We start from the raw sequence: 19,445 nt of genomic DNA on the forward strand, positions 1-19,445 counted from the left end.
GAAGAGCAGTTCTTTTATTGTACCTTAATAAGTCATATCTATATAGAAAAGAGACTAGAATGATGATACAGTTGTGATTGGTAAAGAAACAGCAATTATTCATTTAGGCCAAGAAAGAGGAAATTTGGTATTTTGTGGGTGGCCCAGTCACCTTACTTTTGTTTGTGCTTATACATAATTATGAAGTAACCATACTTTTTCTCATTTTATCATGGTCTGAATGTAACCTTCTCTGGGGGTTATGATAAGTAAAATTGTTTATATTTAATAGAATAACATGGCTGGTTGTGAGTGCCGGGCAAGCTTCTGAATGTCTGGGGCTGCCTTTTCTTTCTTTCTTTCACTAGTATAAAAAGATTCAGTGCAATTGGAGATATAAGAGAGTGTTCAAAGGTAGTAAATTGGTTCTGGTACAAATGTCAGTGTGTTGAGGGGCAGAAGGTTAGTGGGTGGGAGTACTTCACCACCCAACAAGCAATCCTCAGGACACTAGCTGGGTATCCCAAAATTTAACTCAATTCTGACAACCGGAGATCACATCAGGTTCCACAGGTTAAGGGTTCAGTTCTACAAGACTGCCACCTGCTCTTCCACCCCCTGCCCCCAACTTCAGATGTCAGTTGCAAGTTCAGGTGGTTACCTATACTTCTGACTACCTAGCTGTAAATCAGAGGTTCCCAAGACTCCTGCCCTGAGTTCAATTAATTTGCTAGAGCAGCTCACAGAACTCAGAGTAACATGTTATTATATCACCAGTTTATTATAAAAGAATATAACTCAGGAACAGCCAAATGGAAGAGATGCATAGGACAAAGTATGGAGAAAGAGTGTGGCACTTCCATACCCTCTCCAGGCACCACTCTCCCCAATCTCTATGTGTTCTCTAACCTGGAAGCTCTCGGATTCCTGTCCTTGTGGGGTTTTATTCAGGCGTCACTATATAAGCATGACTGATTAAATCATTAGCCATTGGCAACTGAACTCAATCTTCAGCCTCTCCCCTTCTCTGGAGATGGAGGTGTGGGTGGGGTGAGACTGAAAGTTTCAACCCTTTAATCATATGGTTGGTTCTTCTGGCAACCAGCTCTCATTCTTAGGTGGGAGTCTAAAGATCTGACATGAAAAAAGACACCTTGATCAGTCCCATTATTTAGGAAATTCCAAGGGTTTTAAGATCTCATGATATCACAGATGGAAATATAAGTTTGAGATTAATCAGACATGGTTGGAATTTTCAGATGGGTCCCTCCCTCCCCTTAGCAAGAGAGAGAAGAGTAAACATAATGCAGGAATTCAGTATTGAATGAATCGCATTTAGGAAAGGAAAAAGAAGACTGAGGAAGCAAAGGTTGTTATTTTAACGTTTTTTAATTATCTTTAAACAAACTTACAGGAAAAGAACATCTTTTAATAATGTACCTAGGACAAAGACTACAGTCACTGATACAGTGATTTACAACCTAATTCTCCCTTCAAGAAAACGGAACTCACTCCTCCAACTTCTGGAAATACTGCCAGAAGAAAATCTTCAGCTGTTAACTCCTTAAAGAGGTTGTCTAGTCTGAAAAGAGTCACCTAGTCCAAAGTCATGTGCTCTTCCTTAAGTAGTGTGTTTCCAATAACTAATTACATGCAGTATAAAAGTCCTCTCTCCTCACCTCATCTCAGGACAGCTCTGAACATTCATCTCAATTTCAAACTTTAAGCATTTTGGCTGAAACCTCTGTGGAGACTGTCAGAGTTTAGCTTCTCTCTCAGCCCAATCCTGCTTCCTTTCCTTCCCTTCCACAGGGGTTGATCTCAAGAACACTCCTTTATAAACTTCCTGCACACTAATCTCTGTATAACCCATATGTCAGAGTATGCTTCCCGGGGAACCCAGGCTGCAACATTTGGCATCAGAAGTGGTCAGAAAAAGTAGACACCAGTATGGGATCTTAAAGCTAGATGGTGAGGACTCACCACCCAGCTCACAATAATGCCCTCATCACTGGTGGTAAGTGGTGTACAGAGAGCCCTGGTATATAGTAAAAGTGCAATTATTAAAACTGCCCCATTGATGAGCTAGCATATTTTATTATACCAGTGGAAGGGAATGCATTAGGACAAGGTTTCCAAACTCCAGCACTACTGACATTCTGGGTCAGATACTTATTATTGTTGGGGACTGTCCTATGCACTGAAGGATTTTTAGCAGCATCCCTGGCCTCTATTCAGAAGATACCAAGATCACACTCTCCCATCCCACCCCACCAGTTGTGATAATCACAAATATTTTTGGACATTGACAAATATCCTTTCCACTTTCCATTTCTATACCTTTGCTTATTTAAGACTTCAGCCTAAATATGTCTCCTTCACCTCTGCCTGTCAATTAACTGTTTTTTTTAAGGGGGGCGTGTCCTTGGTTCAGTGCCAACTGCATCTAAAGTCTTTTTATATGGCCAAGATATAATAACTCTTCTTTGTCATTTACCATTTTCTCTTAATATCTCTATATAATCTGAATGAATCATGCTTCACAAGTACTAATGCTGCCCCATGTATGTTAATGCCTACTTTACCATGACTGAGGTTTTGTATGGTCTACTTATAAGAAATCCAGTATTCCACAGACTTCTCCTTAGTACATGTTCCATGAAACTCAAGAATGTTTATGTAAGTCTTGGTCATTTTGCACTATTAGTTGTACCTGCCAGTGAATCAGGAACTCACTTCCTCTGATGACCATGAGTTCAGCAGCTAGTCTTCGAGCACAGATCAATTGCCCACACGTGATTCCAGGAGTTCCGGTTGTGCAATGCCCCTCATGCTGACTTCTGCTTCTTGCTTTCTCAGTGCAAATACTTATCAGTTTGCTGAAGCCAATGTTGCTCTGGTGACAGGAGGGGAACATTTCAGCAGTTTGCCTGCCTAAATGTCTCCCAGCAAAGCTCAGGCAAGTGCTTCAGTATTGATGTGTTACAACTCTCAGGTCTTTCAAAATTACATACACAGCTATCATTCTTCAGCAAACATATATGCTGCAAATGTGTCTGGGACAGAAATTTTTTCTCTATGAGCACTCTCCTAAATGCAAACCCAATACTCCTTTGATCTTTCTGCTTAGTGCTGACTAGCTGTGGCCTTTTTCCTTTACCGAGACTTCCCTGTGCTCTGTTCCACCTTCCCTTTGTTCTTTTTCAGGGCTGCCCCAGCACATCGGTCATGGGTGAATGTCCTTGAAACGCTATGGTGGTAGGTACAGCACTGATATGGTTCAGGCTGTCAGAGTTCAATCTCTGTTTTTTTCCTCAGGAGGTGCTTTTCTTCCAAACAGATGGTGATGCAGGTGAACTTGTGTGGGGAGAATTTGCTTCTAATTCTTCTTGCCAGAAACAAGGCACTGTTTTAAACTATGTTTTCCCACGTTGTCATAGGTCCCAGAGATGAACTATGTAGTTCTATGTGCCTTTTGGGTCTTTGTTCTGTATGTTCTTTGACACTACTAAAATGTATCAGATTGACTTTAAACAGTAGATTGTAAGTTTTACTAACTTGAGAAATAAAAAAGAGAAAAACTAAAATGCTTTTAAAGTCTATTCCTAGAATAAATTCAGACATCTGGACTTATGACATAACTTATATTCTTATTTTTTTGGAAAAGCAAAAATAATAACAAAAAAAGGCAGAACAATAAACATTATATGAACTTTTTCTCTCACAGTAAAAAGTTACTTTTTTCTTCAAAGAAAAATAATTGTAAAGATTTTATTCAGCCATTGATTTATTCATTCATTCATTTATCCTTCTAATGAGAATTTGTCAAATGCTCACCAAGAAGGGTCAGGAATCTATTGAACCACTCTAATATCATGATATTTCCAAATTAATACAATAAAAATAAAAAGTACACTGATATTAAAACAGGATGACTCAACCTCAAGAAGTCTCATATTCATAATAAGTGGCATCTTCAAGGAAATTGATTTAGTTTTTTTTTATAACTTCTCCTGCCAATGAACTATTTAGGAGGGCATTGATTTAGAAAAACCCAATCCATAATAACTCTCATATTAAAATCAAGGAGATCTGGCAGATTGTGTGCAGTTATATACTTTTTCAATACCAAAATTATCTTTTCACGTTATTTCAATGTTTGTGTAGGAGTAACCATATAGTTCATAAGGGAATGAGCAGAGAAAATTAAATTATATGAAAGAGAAGCCCCTGACAATTTTGGTTCCACAATAAATACAGATACAGTCTTTCTGGAATAATAATAAAAATGAATAGAAAAGTGAAATTCTTTTTACAAGACAACATATACTTTCAAGTTTTAAACTGATTGTTAGGAGTATACTTTTAGTATTTTTTTTAAATAAAGTAAAATCTATCACAAATCTTAATTCATTTAGAAAACAAAATTAGAGTTCTGAGATATGAATTAACTTGAATATCCTTACTTATCCACTAAATAAGTTAAACAACATACTTAGTGAGTATAAAGCAGCAGTCAGTGTCCTTTCTGTCTCTCTTTCATGAGGACTACCATTCTTCACCAACATACTTTGAGAATGAAGTTATTAGTCAAGTTGAATTAGCATCATTTGATAGATAAGGAGCTCCCAAAGGGGAAAGAGATATATTTGGTTCTTCTGTGATGAATTTGTCTGACTGAGAACCCAAGAGCTTATCACCTCTCTCCTTCCCCATCCTCTGCTATACCAGACATTATTTGGAAATAGTAAAATTATTTCAAAACACCTTAATGAGATTTTTAAGTGAGTGTGTAATTTATTATATAATTATGTTTATGTTCTTTAGAGAAGGGGCTATATATTTCAGGCTGCCAACTTTTCTGTAATTTTTGCCCGTTTGTGGTGGCAGAGAGGTTACGTGTCAGGTTGTTGGAAGCAGGTCATCCATCTTGTTGTCCCTGCAGCTGTTCGGGGTGTTGAAAATCACTCTAGAATTAGAAACAGGAAACTTGTTCTCTCTGCAACATGGGGAAAATCATTTAACTTCAGTGAAACAGAAGTGATAATATCTTCCTTACCTTCCTCATAGAGCAATTATGTGGAGCATTTAATTATGAAATTAAAATATTTTCTAAATAAATTTTAGGCAGTATGATTATTTTCACAGGTATCAGAAATAAAATTAGGAGAAGCCAGGAATGATATGTAAGCAGCAGACCCTGAAGTTCTATTAATAATTGAGGACAAACACAGTAGCCCCTGCCAGAGATGCTACAGATCAAGGATACCATCTTAGATGATTGAATTAAAGACCAAGTTAAAATTAAAGAACTTTATTCAGAAGTGGGAAGACCACTGGATTCTAAGTCTGAATCCCTGATCTCTGATATCAGCTATGTGTCCTGGAGCAAGCTAATGTCTGTCATTAACTCTCTCAAAAAAGGCAAAGTGAGTGAGCAAAATAACTTCTAATCAACAGTTTTTGCTTTTTGACATGATAACATCCAGCTCCCACTCCAAACAATTTATATGCCATAATATTATTAATGCAAACAATTTATTTTTATATATCTCTTCTCTAGCTTCCTCTTCTGAATTAAGTGAATAGTAATATCTAAATCCAAATATAACATATAAATATGGAAGGAATTTTGTTTGGAACTATTGCATTAAAGTTTCAACAATATAAACTGTCTTCATTTTAAAGACAATTCAATTAAAGCCCTGAGAGTTTAGATCACTTGCTAACATGGCACAGCTACTAATTGTGTGAGTACTGTTCATCTGTATTCTACAATTATTTCTCAGCTATTGATAAAAATTTGTGATGATTAAGCAATCATTGTTCAGATACTCATATAAATGCAGGGTCAAAACGTCTCCAAGTTATTAGCCCAAATGTGTTGTACCCTCACGATATTTTAATTTGCAAGAACTCTGGCTTGCCATTTAAAATCGTTAGCTATGATGCTTGAGGCCCCAGATGTTTTTACACAAATAGATTATTCAGATTTGCAGTGTAAGTGAGCTGCCTTTTTCATTGGAAAGAAGGTTCAGAAGAAAGAGCTTAGGTTAGCTGAGAACATGCCTCCTGAAACACATACTGGAGAATAATCATGGACTTCCTTGAATATCAGGTTTGTTTTCTTTAGTGATAGTTCTCAATAGTCAATGGAAAAGCCAGAAGTCATTGCAAATGAGTTTAGTCTCTGGTCTTTCTTTCTGAGAAAAGGCTCTGGTGTCCAAATGGACAACCAGGTGAAATTTCAGGAAATCTGTAATGGAAAACTCACATCAAGAGTTTCACAGATTTCAGTTAAGTCTTGTTTGTTTGTTTTTTCTCCTCATTCAAGTTTGGTCTTGTAGGGAGAGGGAATAGAGTTTACAGATAGATCTATTGAATATGGAATTCCTGGTCTTCCTAGAGAATTGTGTAAAATAGTTCTCATCATCCTATTCTTGCTGATACTCCATAGTCTTTCTCCTTTTCACTTTCTTTCTCTTTTCCAGTTCATTACATTGATGCTACTTTCATTTAATGAATTGCATTTCTGCCACTCATGCCCTTTAAAATTATTTTATTTTCATTCCTGGAAGAGGAGAGTGTTCAGCAAATTTTTCTTGATTATTAGTACAAAAGCTCTCTTGCTCTTTGCTTGGTTTCTGAAGGAAAATTCCACTTGCTTAATTTTGACTTCATTTACATTTTCTCACATTGACCTCCCTTTTACAACTTCATCACTTCTATCATTAGCACAGTATCTACTGTGGGTTGGAAGGCTATACCTACTCTGGTTTGGACTCTAAGCTACTTAGACTTATGCCAGTGTATATATAAAGTCTCACTTATCCCTTAAATAAACTTAAGCCATTATTAGCCCCATAGAAGTAAATGAATCTCACAGATTTTAAGTAGTTTTGTTTAAGACATATACCAGATTAAAGACAGAAATGAACATAATATTTAGTGGGTTTTTTTGTCATTATTGGAAGAAATGAAACTATCTGCTATGTCTGCACCCAGATCTGGATAGTTGATGTTCCAGGATTTTTACATATTCCTTCAAAAAATATTTGGAAAACCTCTGACTAAAAAAAAAAAAAAAACCTAAAAAATAAAACAGCAAGAAAACATGAACTGCACTGTTTTTTCTTTCCCACTATTTAGTACAGAAGAAAAGTATAAAATATCAATATTTACATTTCAAAGCAGAGGTTGTTTAGCACAATAATGTTTGATAAGTAAATGGAGGAAAGCTGTTCTTTTTTAAAGTTAGGTACAAGCTATGATTTTTGTTGCTGTTGTGATTACCTCAAAATCTTAGAGTCATTTCAACTTCCCTTTTCTCTTGTTGCTTGTGGTTAATTACCAAGTCCAATTTCAAATTCATATTATGATGAGCATCACCTCTATTTTCTTTCCAGGGAATCCATGGTGTTTCTACATTGGGAATTATACACTTTTCTTAAGAAAAATTGAGGTTTTCCCCATATGGCCATGCCATGTTTTTCTAAATTATTATTTCCTGCTTCCTTATATGAACGCTATGTGCAAGTAAAGCTATTCTTCCAAGAACATGTGGATAATGTACTTGCCTAGCTTTTTTTTTTTTTAGGATATTCCTTCTTACTGGAAAGCTTTATTCTATTATAAATCACTGTCTATCAAGTACACATATGTTCACATTTCATATATCCCTTACATTCTAGGATAACTGTACTAAATAGAACACTTAAATTTTACCAGTTCTCAGGGCTTCCCTGGTGGCACAGTGGTTGAGAGTCTGCCTGCCACTGAGCCTGCATGTCCGGAGCCTGTGCTCCGCAATGGGAGAGGCCACAACAGTGAGAGGCCCACGTACCGAAAAAAAAAAAATTACCAGTTCTCTATCCTTGTAGCCTGAAGCTTATCATTTATCCCTTCCACTCATTATTTGATCTCCACAATGAGGTTAGAGCAATAGGACTTTATGCTCCTTAGCTACAAATGCCAAAGGAGGCAAATCTGTGGTTTATTTTCTGTACATCACTCTGTACAATTGTTCACCAAATTCTTTGAAAAAATATTACCCATTTGTTTGTGAAAACCTTCAGAAATCCTCTTAGGATACTGGAATTAAATAATTATAGAAAACAAGACATAGGGAATTTAGAGATCTGTTATTTCCTAAAGTTGGAGAAATGCTCTGAAAAAGAAATGAGTTTAAGGTAGACAGCACTCTTCATTTTATTCACTCTATTTCTTTCACATTGATTATTTATTTCAATTAATATTTGAAGGTCATTTTATTGACATTTGAATATTTGAATGTCACTGTATTATCATATATTATAAAGCTATGGTATTATATAATAGGGACATTATCTGTTACATGCTCCCAATACTTGCCAAATATTGTTTATAAAAACAAAAATACATGGAATTGATCAGGTTATTATTTTTCTCTTCAAAGTTTACATTTTCCCAACTCAGATAGAAAATCTAACCTCAGGAACTATATACCAGATTTTCTAAAGGTGAGAAAATGTTAAAATGGACACACTTTTTAAATTATACTGTCCCTTCATATTGGGGGAAAAGAAGTGGATTCTAGTTCATCAACTGTGAATTCTGGATTAAATATCCTTCTATCCCAATCTTTGTAAGAGAAACATTAAAAGCCTATTTAGGATTTTATACTGTAACATGTTGTGACTCTTTAAGGATTTGCTACATTTGTTTCACCTATACTATCTTTTTTTTGTCTTAATTATTTTAAAGCAAAACCCCAACTTTGTTATTTCACCCTGTATCAGTCAGTATTTATATCCTTAAAAAAATTATCTGGATATTTTCCTGTATAACCATATTTCTTCAATTGTCTTGAAATATGTTCTTACAATTGATTTTTTTCAAATAGGAACCAAGTAAGGTCCACACTTGCCAGATGGTTATGTTGCTTACATCTCTTTTTATCTAAAACAGCCATACTATTACATATTGTTGATCTTCTAAAGACAACGTATCACATGCCCTCTAATACTTCCAACATTCTAAATTTTCTTTGCTGTTTGCTTTGTGATGTTGGTTTATTTGTTTCTCTATCCTTAGTATTCTTTTTTTTAAATTTATGGCTGTGTTGGGTCTTCTTTGGGGTGCGGGCTTTCTCTAGTTGCAGTGAGCGGGGGCTACTCTTCATTGCAGTGCGCAGGCTTCTCACTGCGGTGGCTTCTCTTGTTGTGGAGCATGGGCTCTAGGCACACGGACTTCAGTAGTTGTATCATGTGGGCTCATTAGTTGTGGCTCGTGGGCTCTAGAGTGCAGTCTCCATAGTTGTGGCACACGGGCTTATTTGCTCAGCGTCATATAGGATCTTCCCGGACAAGGACCCGAACCCGTGTCCCCTGCACTGGCAGGCAGATTCTTTATCACTGCACCACCAGGGAAGTCCCTTAGTATTCTTAATATACTAATTATTGGCCCTACAAGTATGCTAAAATTTGGGATTAGATGTTTTGTTTGTTTTTGAAAGAATAGTTCTTAAGTGGTGCCATGTATCCTGCATCGTGTTTGGAGACAAGCAATGTCTAATTGTCCCTTCTTAGTGATGTGGTGATTGATTGTGCAGTTGATTCAGGTCATAATAGCCTGCATATCAGAAGGTTGACTTAACACAGCTCTCTGATTTTTGGCCACAAATAATCTAATATCTTCCAGCTAGTGACATCAAGGTATGGATCAAATGACTGTGCATAACCCCTCTCTTGGGTTCTGAGCTAGGAGATATGGGAAATTAATTTAGATGTGCATGTGTATTCTAACACAGGCATATTAACCAAATTTTAAAAGTAAAAAACGGATCACAGGGATTATAAAGAGTAATGGAATCTGAGAACCACCCCCCTTTAACTCTCCATGAAAATACCCTTGAAAGGATACAGATAACAAGGAAAAAGCAACAGTGATTCCAGAAACTAAGCATAAAAAGAGTGGAAACAGCAAAATTATGGAGGGATATCTTTAAACTTTGATGACATTACATAAATGTCATTGAGAGCTGATGTTTCCTCTAACCCCTAAACTAAAAGAGCACTGGTACAATTTTGGGCAAATCCCATTCATATCCCCTAAATACTGAATGTGAACTTTAACTTTATGTAGATCTGAGTTTAATTCTTGGATTCTTGCCTCTTAACTGCTATGTAATTCTGGGGAAGTTACTTCATCTCTATAAGCTCCTATTTCTTTATTTATGAAATATGGAGTGGATTTCATTACTTTCCTCAGAGTCTGCATGTAGGAATTAAGCTGGAGAATGCATGTATGTATAATAGTATCATGTTGTTTTAAAATAGGTTTTATTATTATTTAGAAATGGTAAGGCTAACAGAGATAACTGTCATTGAAAATATAGTTTGTTATACTTATGGATGTCAACTTTACTGTGGTTTCCATGGGAAGGAACAGGCAAGGCAGGTTAAACATTTTTAGGATTGAGTAGTTTGAATAATTCCATTGGCTCTCGGGTCTCTAGTTTTCTGGTACCCGACCCTGGGGTGATTAAGGTAGGTGACTAGTGGCCCAGAATATGAGAATCCAATAGACAAGTTAGTTGGGCTGTGGTCTCTGGATTGCACTTAAAAGGCATATGGTGCAAATTACTGTTTTGAATTTTTCATCCCTTCTCCACTGATCTAAATGATACTGTTTTTATATAACAGTTTCTCCTTTATTCATAGATCTATTTTTCATCTGTGCATTTTTTCCCCATGGGTCTCCTGTATCCTTTCTTTCTGTATAGCTTTTCAATATATACTAATTGTTTTAAACTTTTTGTTTTGAAATAATCTTAGACTTGCAGAAAAGTTGAAATAATAGTACAGAGTTCATGTATAAGTTTCAACCAGTTTCCTGTGGTAACATCTTTCTAACTTTTTAAAAAAAATTTATTGGTGTAGAGTTGATTTACAATGCTGTGTTAGTTTCAGGTGTACAGCAAAGTGATTCATATATATATATATATATATATATATATATATATATATATATATATACATTCTTTTTCAGATTCTTTTCCCATATAGGTTATTTCAGAATACTGAGTAGAGTTCCTTCTGCTATACAATACATCCTTGTTGATTAACTATTTTATATATAGTAGTGTATATATGTTAATCCCAAACTCCTAATTTATTCCTCCCCCTCACCTACGATAACATCTTCAATAACATAGCACAATTGTCAAAACCAGGAATTAACATTGTTACGCTGCTATTAACTAAATGCAAGCCTTTCTCAAATTTAACCAGTCTTTTGCCTAATGTTCTTTTTCTTTTCCAGGATCCAATTTCAGTTCTTATATTGCACTTAGTTGTTGTGTCTCCTTACTCTCCTCTAATCTGTGGCAGTTCCTCCCTTTCTCCTTCTTTCCTTGTCTTTTATGATGTTGGCATTTTGGATGAGTTCTAGTCTGTCATTTTGCAAAATGTTTCTCGATTTAGGTTTGTCTGATGTTTACTCATCATTAGATTGAGATTATAGATTTAAAAAGATAATACACAGAAATAATGTTATGTTCTCAGTGCATGGTATCACTATATCTTCTTACTGGTGATGTTAATATTGATAACTTGGTTAAGGAGGTGTCTGCCAGATTTCTCCATTGTAAATTACTATTTTTTCCTTTATAATAAATACAATGATCTTAAGTATAGAGTTCAATGAGTTCTGACAAATGCATACATCTAGATAACCCACACACCTAAGATATGGAACATTTCCATCCCTCTAGAACATTTGCTTATGTGGCTTCCTAGATTCTTCTCCATAGTAACACCCCAAAAAGCAACACTTCTGATTTCTTTGATGTATTTCTGGATTCTCTCTGCTAAAATTTGTTAAGGATATTTGGATCTATGCCCATGAATTATATTGGTCTATAAATTAAACTGTCTTTTAATGTGCTTGTCTTGTTTTGGTATCATGATTATTCTGGCTTCAAAAAAAAGTTGAAAGATACTTCCCTTCTGTTTTCTGAAAGAGTTTATGTAATAATGGTATTACCGTTTTCCCAAATATTTAATAGAATTCATCACCATAACTATCTGCACCTCGAGTTTTGATGTTGGGTAGGTTTGCAGTGATGAATACACATTGTTTAAGAGATACATGCTTATCAAGATTTTCTATTTCTTTGTGGGTATGTTTTGATAGTTTGTGTCTTTCAATAAATTTTCCATCTAATGGGACTTCCCTGGTGTCTCAGTGGTTAAGAATCCACCTGCTAATGCAGGGGACACGGGTTCAAGCCTGGTCTGGGAAGATCCCACATGACGCGGAACAACTAAGCTAATGCACCACAACTACTGAGCCTGTGCTCTAGAGCCTATGAGCCACAACTACTAAGCTGGCGTGCCACAACTATTGAAGCCCATCTGCCTAGAGCCCGTGTTCCACACCGCTATGAAGAGTAACCCCTCTCTCTGCAACTAGAGAAAGCTTGCACGCAGAAACGAAAACCTAACATGGCCAAAAGTAAATAAATAAATAAATTTATTTAAAAAAATTTCCATCTAAATTGTCAAACGTATTGGCACAGAGTTATCAACAAAATTGCCTTATCGTGTTTTAATGTTTGTAAGATCAGTAAGGATGTTCTCTCTTTCATTCCTAACATTGATAGTTTGTGCTTTTTCTCTTTTGTCTTGATCTACAGAACTATGGTTTTATCCAAACTGATGATCTTTTCAAATTATTAACATGTGAATGTGTTTTCTTTTTTGTTAGTTTACTTTCTATTTCACTGGCTTCCACTTTTTATTATTTTCTTCCTCTTATATTTGGGTTTCTAGGTTCTGAAGGTAAAAGCTTAGAGTATTAATTTTAAAATTGTATTCATTGTTAATATAAGTATTTAAAGATTACAAATTTCTCTTTCAGTGCTGCATTAGTTGCATTCCACAAATTTTGTTACATTGCATCTATAAATTGCTTCCAGTTGTTTCATAATATCCCACATGTCTTTCCACTTACATTACTATCTACAACTCTCAAGGATGAGTGACTCATGATGTCTCCAATACTCTAACACCCAACACAAATACTGCTTCAGTAATTCCTAATATCATACCCTTGTATTCTGAGAATTTCTTTGGGGTACATACCCAGGAGCAGAATTTTTATCATATATCTAACTACCTTACTTCTTTCTATTAATCATTTGAACAATTTACAAAAAACATAGTTTTTTTTTCTTGATTTTCATGTAAATGGTGTTTCATTTGTGCTTAAAATGCTGGTTTTCTTCTTTTTCAGTCCACATATCTTTATTCTTTTTTTTCTTCCCCACTACAACATTGACTAGAAGTGTTAACCTTTGTCTTAATCTTAGTTTTGAAAAGACTGTATCTTAGACATTTATGGAAAGTATTTTGTAGTTTCCTGTTTTCAGCCTAAGCTCCTTCCTAGTGTACCATAGTATTCATCATTGATGAATATTAAATTTTAACAAAACATTTCTAAATATACTGAGATTATTATATGGTTTTTCCCCTTTAATATATTTTTGTAATGATTTTTTTTCCAAATTGAATTCAGTGTACATTGCTGGATAAGCACAATCTTGCCATAATGTGTTTTTTTTTTAATATATTGCTTTATATTTTTTTCTCTTTTTTTGGAATATATGTTCAGAAATGAGATTAACTTGTTATTTTTCCTCTCTTGTTATATCCAAATCTTGTTTGGGCATTACAGTTATACTGGTCTCATAAAGCTGTGGAACAATCTCTGATATTTTGTTTTCTGGAAAACTTTGTAATTCTGTCCCTTGAATCTTTGGTATGGTTCAACTCGAAAAATAGCTGGGTGTGTGAGAGTGTGCATGTAAACATGTGATTATTTAACAGTAATATGTCAATTTTCTTCTTTTGATTTGATCCAGTTTTTATAAGTTTTATTTCTCTAGGAAGTTGTTCACTTATTTAAAATTTCAAAATTGGCACACACAGTTGTTCATTTTGTTTTCTTAATTGTTAATCTCTGCTTCATCTAGAGCTATACTCCTTTTATTCTGTTATTATTTTTAGTGAGTTTCTTTCCTTGTCATAAATGTTTCATTTTACTTTTTTTACCTCAAAGAAACATCTTAAAATTTCTGCAATGATTTGTTTTCTTTATTTTCTTCTAACTTATTGCGTTTTAATTATTTTATTTTATATAACATTAAATTGAATGTTTTTTCTTTATATTAATCATATAAAGCTGACTGTCACCAATAAAAAGAACTCCAGTCAGTAAATTTCCAAAATAGAAACCTCCTTCTTTCTCACTTTATAGCCAATTAACTTACATTCTGCAAAATGATTTTCAAACTCAAACCCCTCTGATTACATAGGGCTTCAGAGTCCTTCACACGATCTTTGTATCTAGGCTTCAGACAAAGAAAAGAGAGCATGTGTGGAAAAAGCTCTTTATTCCTCAGGGATGGCAGTCATTACATACAATCACATTTATTGATGAGACCTATTGTTTGGCCACAAGTCTCTGTAGTAAAGCTGGGAAATGTAGTCTAGCTGTGGACTAAGCAAAAAGAAAACACAGACATTGGTCAGCATTGGGACAGTCGTGCCAGAGTCCATAATTGTACTCACGAAATATCCACTTTCTCCTTCTCTTCATGCTGATATCCCCCTGAGAAATATCCCAAAGACATACCCGTCACTTCTCAAAGTCCAGTATCTTCAGGTGATTTGCTGTCCTCTTCTTCAGATTTGAACATGATTCCTGTTCCAGCATACAATAAGTAATAAAACTAGTTATCTGTTCCCTTCCACACGCATTACACAGTGTTAAAATCAGGGACAGAAAAACCACTCCACAAGCTCTGATTCAGAAAGGGGAAGAATAGGAGACATAAAACAACCATTATTCTGTGTTAATTCAAAAATCCTCCTGAGCAATCTTAACATGGACAGTACCCTCCTGTCCCTATTTTGGAGGTGTGAGAAGTTCTTTGCATTCTCAGAATCAAATAGGTTTTGATTCTACTCTGGAGGGGAGTCTTCTTCTATCTGTGGTTCTCTGGGGCCCCAGACTCTAATCACTGTTAAATTATTCCTCTGTCTGTTGTTAGTCCTGCTTTCTTTTCTATTTCATCAGCGTCACCAAGGATGAAGTAACAAAGCCCTCTTTGGCTTTGTCAGCGGCTGCTGGCCTCCATAACACTCCCTTGTCCTTCATAGTGCATCCCTGCTCCAGGTTAGTGGGTCAAGCATTATCAGAATTTGTTCCCCACTAACCAGTCTGTTTTGACCACAATGTCTTATCCCATTGGAGCTCTGGATTATGGCTAGGACAGGATTTTACTTACTTTCCCAGTGGACTTGTCTCTCCAGTGTGTGGTGGGTGGTGTGGTACTTGCTCCCCTAGATCCCTCCTTGCTAGGTTGCAGTGGCTTGGTTGCTTTCTTGTGTTCAAAGTGGCAGATTTTGAAAGGTAGCCCTCTCCATAGAGCTACTATCTCCACATTCTGTTGATTACTTCCTCCTCTCTCCTCTTCAGTTCAGGAGTAATAATGACTCTTTGCTTCTCCTGACCCCAGGGTCAGTTTACCATCCCTCTTTGGATTTCCTTAACCCTACCTATACCTTGATAAACATGTCTTTATCCAACTCTCCTTGATTGCCTTATTTGAGCACATCCTCTTACTCTTATTGAGACATAAATGATGATGTAAGCAAATCTGACTTTGAATTCCAACTCTGCCACTTGCTTTAAGGACAAGTTTTGTGATACAGTTAGTGATTATTTTCCATAAAATTATTTTGCATGATATAATACTAGCAGTATTTCTTGTGCTTGAGCCAAACTAAAAATATATGTAGCACATGAGTTTCTTGTGGTAGGAAGGGAAACTTCCACATTTTAAAATAATGTTTAGTTTTGGTTCTCCCAAAAAGCAGAGCTTGAGACAGTCTTACATGTGTGAAGTGATCCTAGGGAACCAGAGTCGTGGAACTGCAAGAGTAAACTGGGAAAGAAAGGAAGACTAATCCAAAGGTGCATTATTGACTTGGTTCTGCTATGAACAACCAGAACTAAATTTCCCTGCAGAGTTTCTGAAGACTAAGAATATGTCTCAGAACTGTCAGTCTAAGGACATTTGAGAGAGGAATTTTTATCCCCTGACTCCTGTCTACCACATATCAAGCAATATATTATCTCTCTAGCTGTTCCAGAAAGGCTGTGTCAGCTCCCACAGCATCCTGTATTAAGACATAAGAGAAGCCCTAGGACAAAAAGCAAGAAATGAGGAACCGTTAAGATATATCTGAAGACTGCTGGTTGTCACAGCGATAGCCAGAGCCAAAAGATGGTGGGAATTTTTAAATTGGCATAAAAGTTGTCCAACCTATTACCACCCCTCAACTTGGTAATTTACATAAGCAGAGGTCAATTTACAAATGTTTGTTCAATGAGAACATGCAAACTATTCTTTCATAGTCGCTTTAGATTTCATTCCTTTTGATAAATACAAAATTGTCAAACTGTCATTCAAGTAAGAATTCTGATTTTTGACCTAGGAACCTTGATGCTGGAGGAGACTAGGAGGATTGTTCTCTGGGCGCCAAGACACATACTGTTCAAATAAACTGTGATAGTCATAAATGCTTCCTCTAAAACTTTATGGCTTCCATTAGTTTTGCATATTGATCCAGACTTGCATTTTCCATTTGTTTGATTATTATAATATTTTCTGTTGAGGTTGTAAAAATGTCTATAACACTTACAGCATTGCAGAGCACTTGAATTTTTTTTAAATGACAAATGTTTATGTGTGACTTTTCCTTTGCATAAGTTTATATCCAAATTTCAGGACTAACATATAATCTAATATGTTCTATTTGATCTCATCACTCAAATTTCTAAATTGCTACTCCTCCCCATCCCACCTCTGCCATAATTCTTAGTAGGATTCAGGTGAACTCTAAGATATGACAAATCCTCTTAAAAATAGATGTACTGGGCTTCCCTGGTGGCGCAGTGGTTGAGAGTCCGCCTGCCGATGCAGGGGACACGGGTTCGTGCCCCGGTCCAGGAAGATCCCCCATGCCACGGAGCAGCTAGTCCCGTGAGCCATGGCCACTGTGCCTGCACGTCCGGAGCCTTTGCTCCACAACGGGAGAGGTCACAACAGTGAGAAGCCCGCTTACCGCAAAAAAAAAAAAAAAAAAAAAAAAAAAAAAACAGATGTACTGTTGAGCATCTTTTCATGTGCCTCTTGGCCATCTGTATGTCTTCCTTGGTGAAATGTCTATTTAGGTCTTCCACCCATTTTTCAGCTGGATTGTTTGTTTTTTGATATTGAGCTCCATGGGCTGTTTGTATATTTTGGAGATTAATCCTTTGTCTGTCGTTTCATTTGCAAATATTTTCGCCCATTCTGAGGACTGTCTTTTTGTCTTGTTTATTTCCTTTGCTGTGCAAAAGCTTTTAAGTTTAATTAAGTCCCATTTGTTTATTTTTGTTTTTCTTTCCATTACTCTAGGATGTAGGTCAGAAAAGATCTTGCTGTGATTTATGTCAAAGAGTGTTTTCCCTGTTTTCCTCTAAGAGTTTTATAATGTCTGGTCTTACATTTAAGCCTTTAATCCATTTGGAGTTTATTTTTGTGTATGGTGTTAAGTGGGGTTAGGTAGTGTTCTAATTTCATTCTTTTACATGTAGCTCTCCAGTTTTCCCAGCACCACTTATTGAAGAGGCTGTCTTTTCTCCATTGTATGTTCTTGCCTCCTTTGTCATAAATTAGGTGCCCATATGTGCATGAGTTTATCTCTGAGCACTCTATCCTGTACCATTGGTCTATTATTAGAGAAATGCAAATCAAAACTAGAACGAGGTATCACCTCACACTAGTCAGAATGGCCATTATCAAAAAATCTAGAAACAATAAATGCTGGAGAGGGTGTGGAGAAAAGGGAACACTCCTGCACTGTTGGTGGGAATATAAATTGATACAACCACTATGGAAAACAGAATGGAGTGCCCTTATAAAACTAAAAGTAGAACTACCATATGACCCAGCAATCCCACTACTGGGCATATACCCTGAGAAAACCATAATTCAAAACGATGCATGTAGCACAATGTTCATTTCAACACTATTTACAGTAGGCAGGACATAGAACCAACCTAAATGTCCATCAACAGGTGAATGGATAAAGAAGATGTGGCACATACATACAATGCAATATTACTCAGCCATAAAAAGAAACGAAACTGAGTTATTTGTAATGAGGTGGATGGACTTAGAGTCTGTCATACAGGGTGAAGTAAGTCAGAAAGAGAAAAACAAACACTGTATGCTAACACATATATAAGGAATCTAAAAAAACAAACAAAAAATATGATATTAATGAACCTAGTTGCAGGGCAGGAATAAAGAGGTAGACATAGAGAATGGACTTGAGGACATGGGGTGGGAGGGAGAAGCTGGGGCGAAGTGAGAGAGCGGCATGGACATATATACACTACCGAATGTAAAATAGTTGCCTGGTGGGAAGCAGCATCATAGCACAGGGAGATCGGCTCGGTGGTTTGCGATGACCTAGAGAGGTGGGATAGGGAGGATGGGAGGGAGGCTCAAAGGGAGGGGATATGGGGACACATGTATGCATATGGCTGATTCGCTTTGTTGTGCAACAGAAACTAACACAGTATTGTGAAGCAATTATACTATAATAAAGATCTATAAATATATATATATATATATATATAGATAGATAGATAGATAGATATATAGATGTACTTGGTTTGGTTTGGTTTACTTGGCCAGTATCTAAAAGTAAAACTTCACACTTATGAAGAGCATATAAAATGTTAAAACACAACTTAATTTAGTGAAAGTGGACATGCAAATTAACTTTTTTGACAGTTTTACTGAGATAGATGGTTTGTAGAATCATTATGCTTTGTTGCAAGTAATATGATCTTCTCTTTATAGATTAAATTCCATTTTTATTTTTAAGACATGTAATTGTTGAATTCAATCTTGGAAATCAGAGATGCAGAAGCTATTAAACTCTTAAGTCATTGGAAGTACTTTAACTCATTTCAGATTAGGCATTTTTCATGTCTTTTCTCAGTACACAAGGAATATGTGCCACCTGCAGATAACTAACTTGATAACAAATTCACATTTCTAGCCTCTCCTTACACCTCACCTCACAAGGATCACAGGAGTACCTGTCTTTTTCACTTCCTTCTCGTTCCCTCTTCCTCTCCTGCTCAAGATGTGATTTATTTCGCTTCACAAATTACCAAAACTAATATAAGAAGAATCAGAAAATCTGAAGAGCCCTGTGTGTTAAATAAATTAAATTTATAATAATAAAATTCCTCACATAGAGAACTCCAGGCCCAGACAGATTCATTGGTGAATTCTACCAAATATTTAACGGAAAAAAAATCCAAGATTATACAAGCTCCTTTAGAAACTAGAGAAA

Source organism: Mesoplodon bidens, assembly GCF_964165515.1.
Source record: "Mesoplodon bidens genome assembly, chromosome: 5".
In the NCBI taxonomy this organism is placed as follows: domain Eukaryota; kingdom Metazoa; phylum Chordata; class Mammalia; order Artiodactyla; family Ziphiidae; genus Mesoplodon; species Mesoplodon bidens.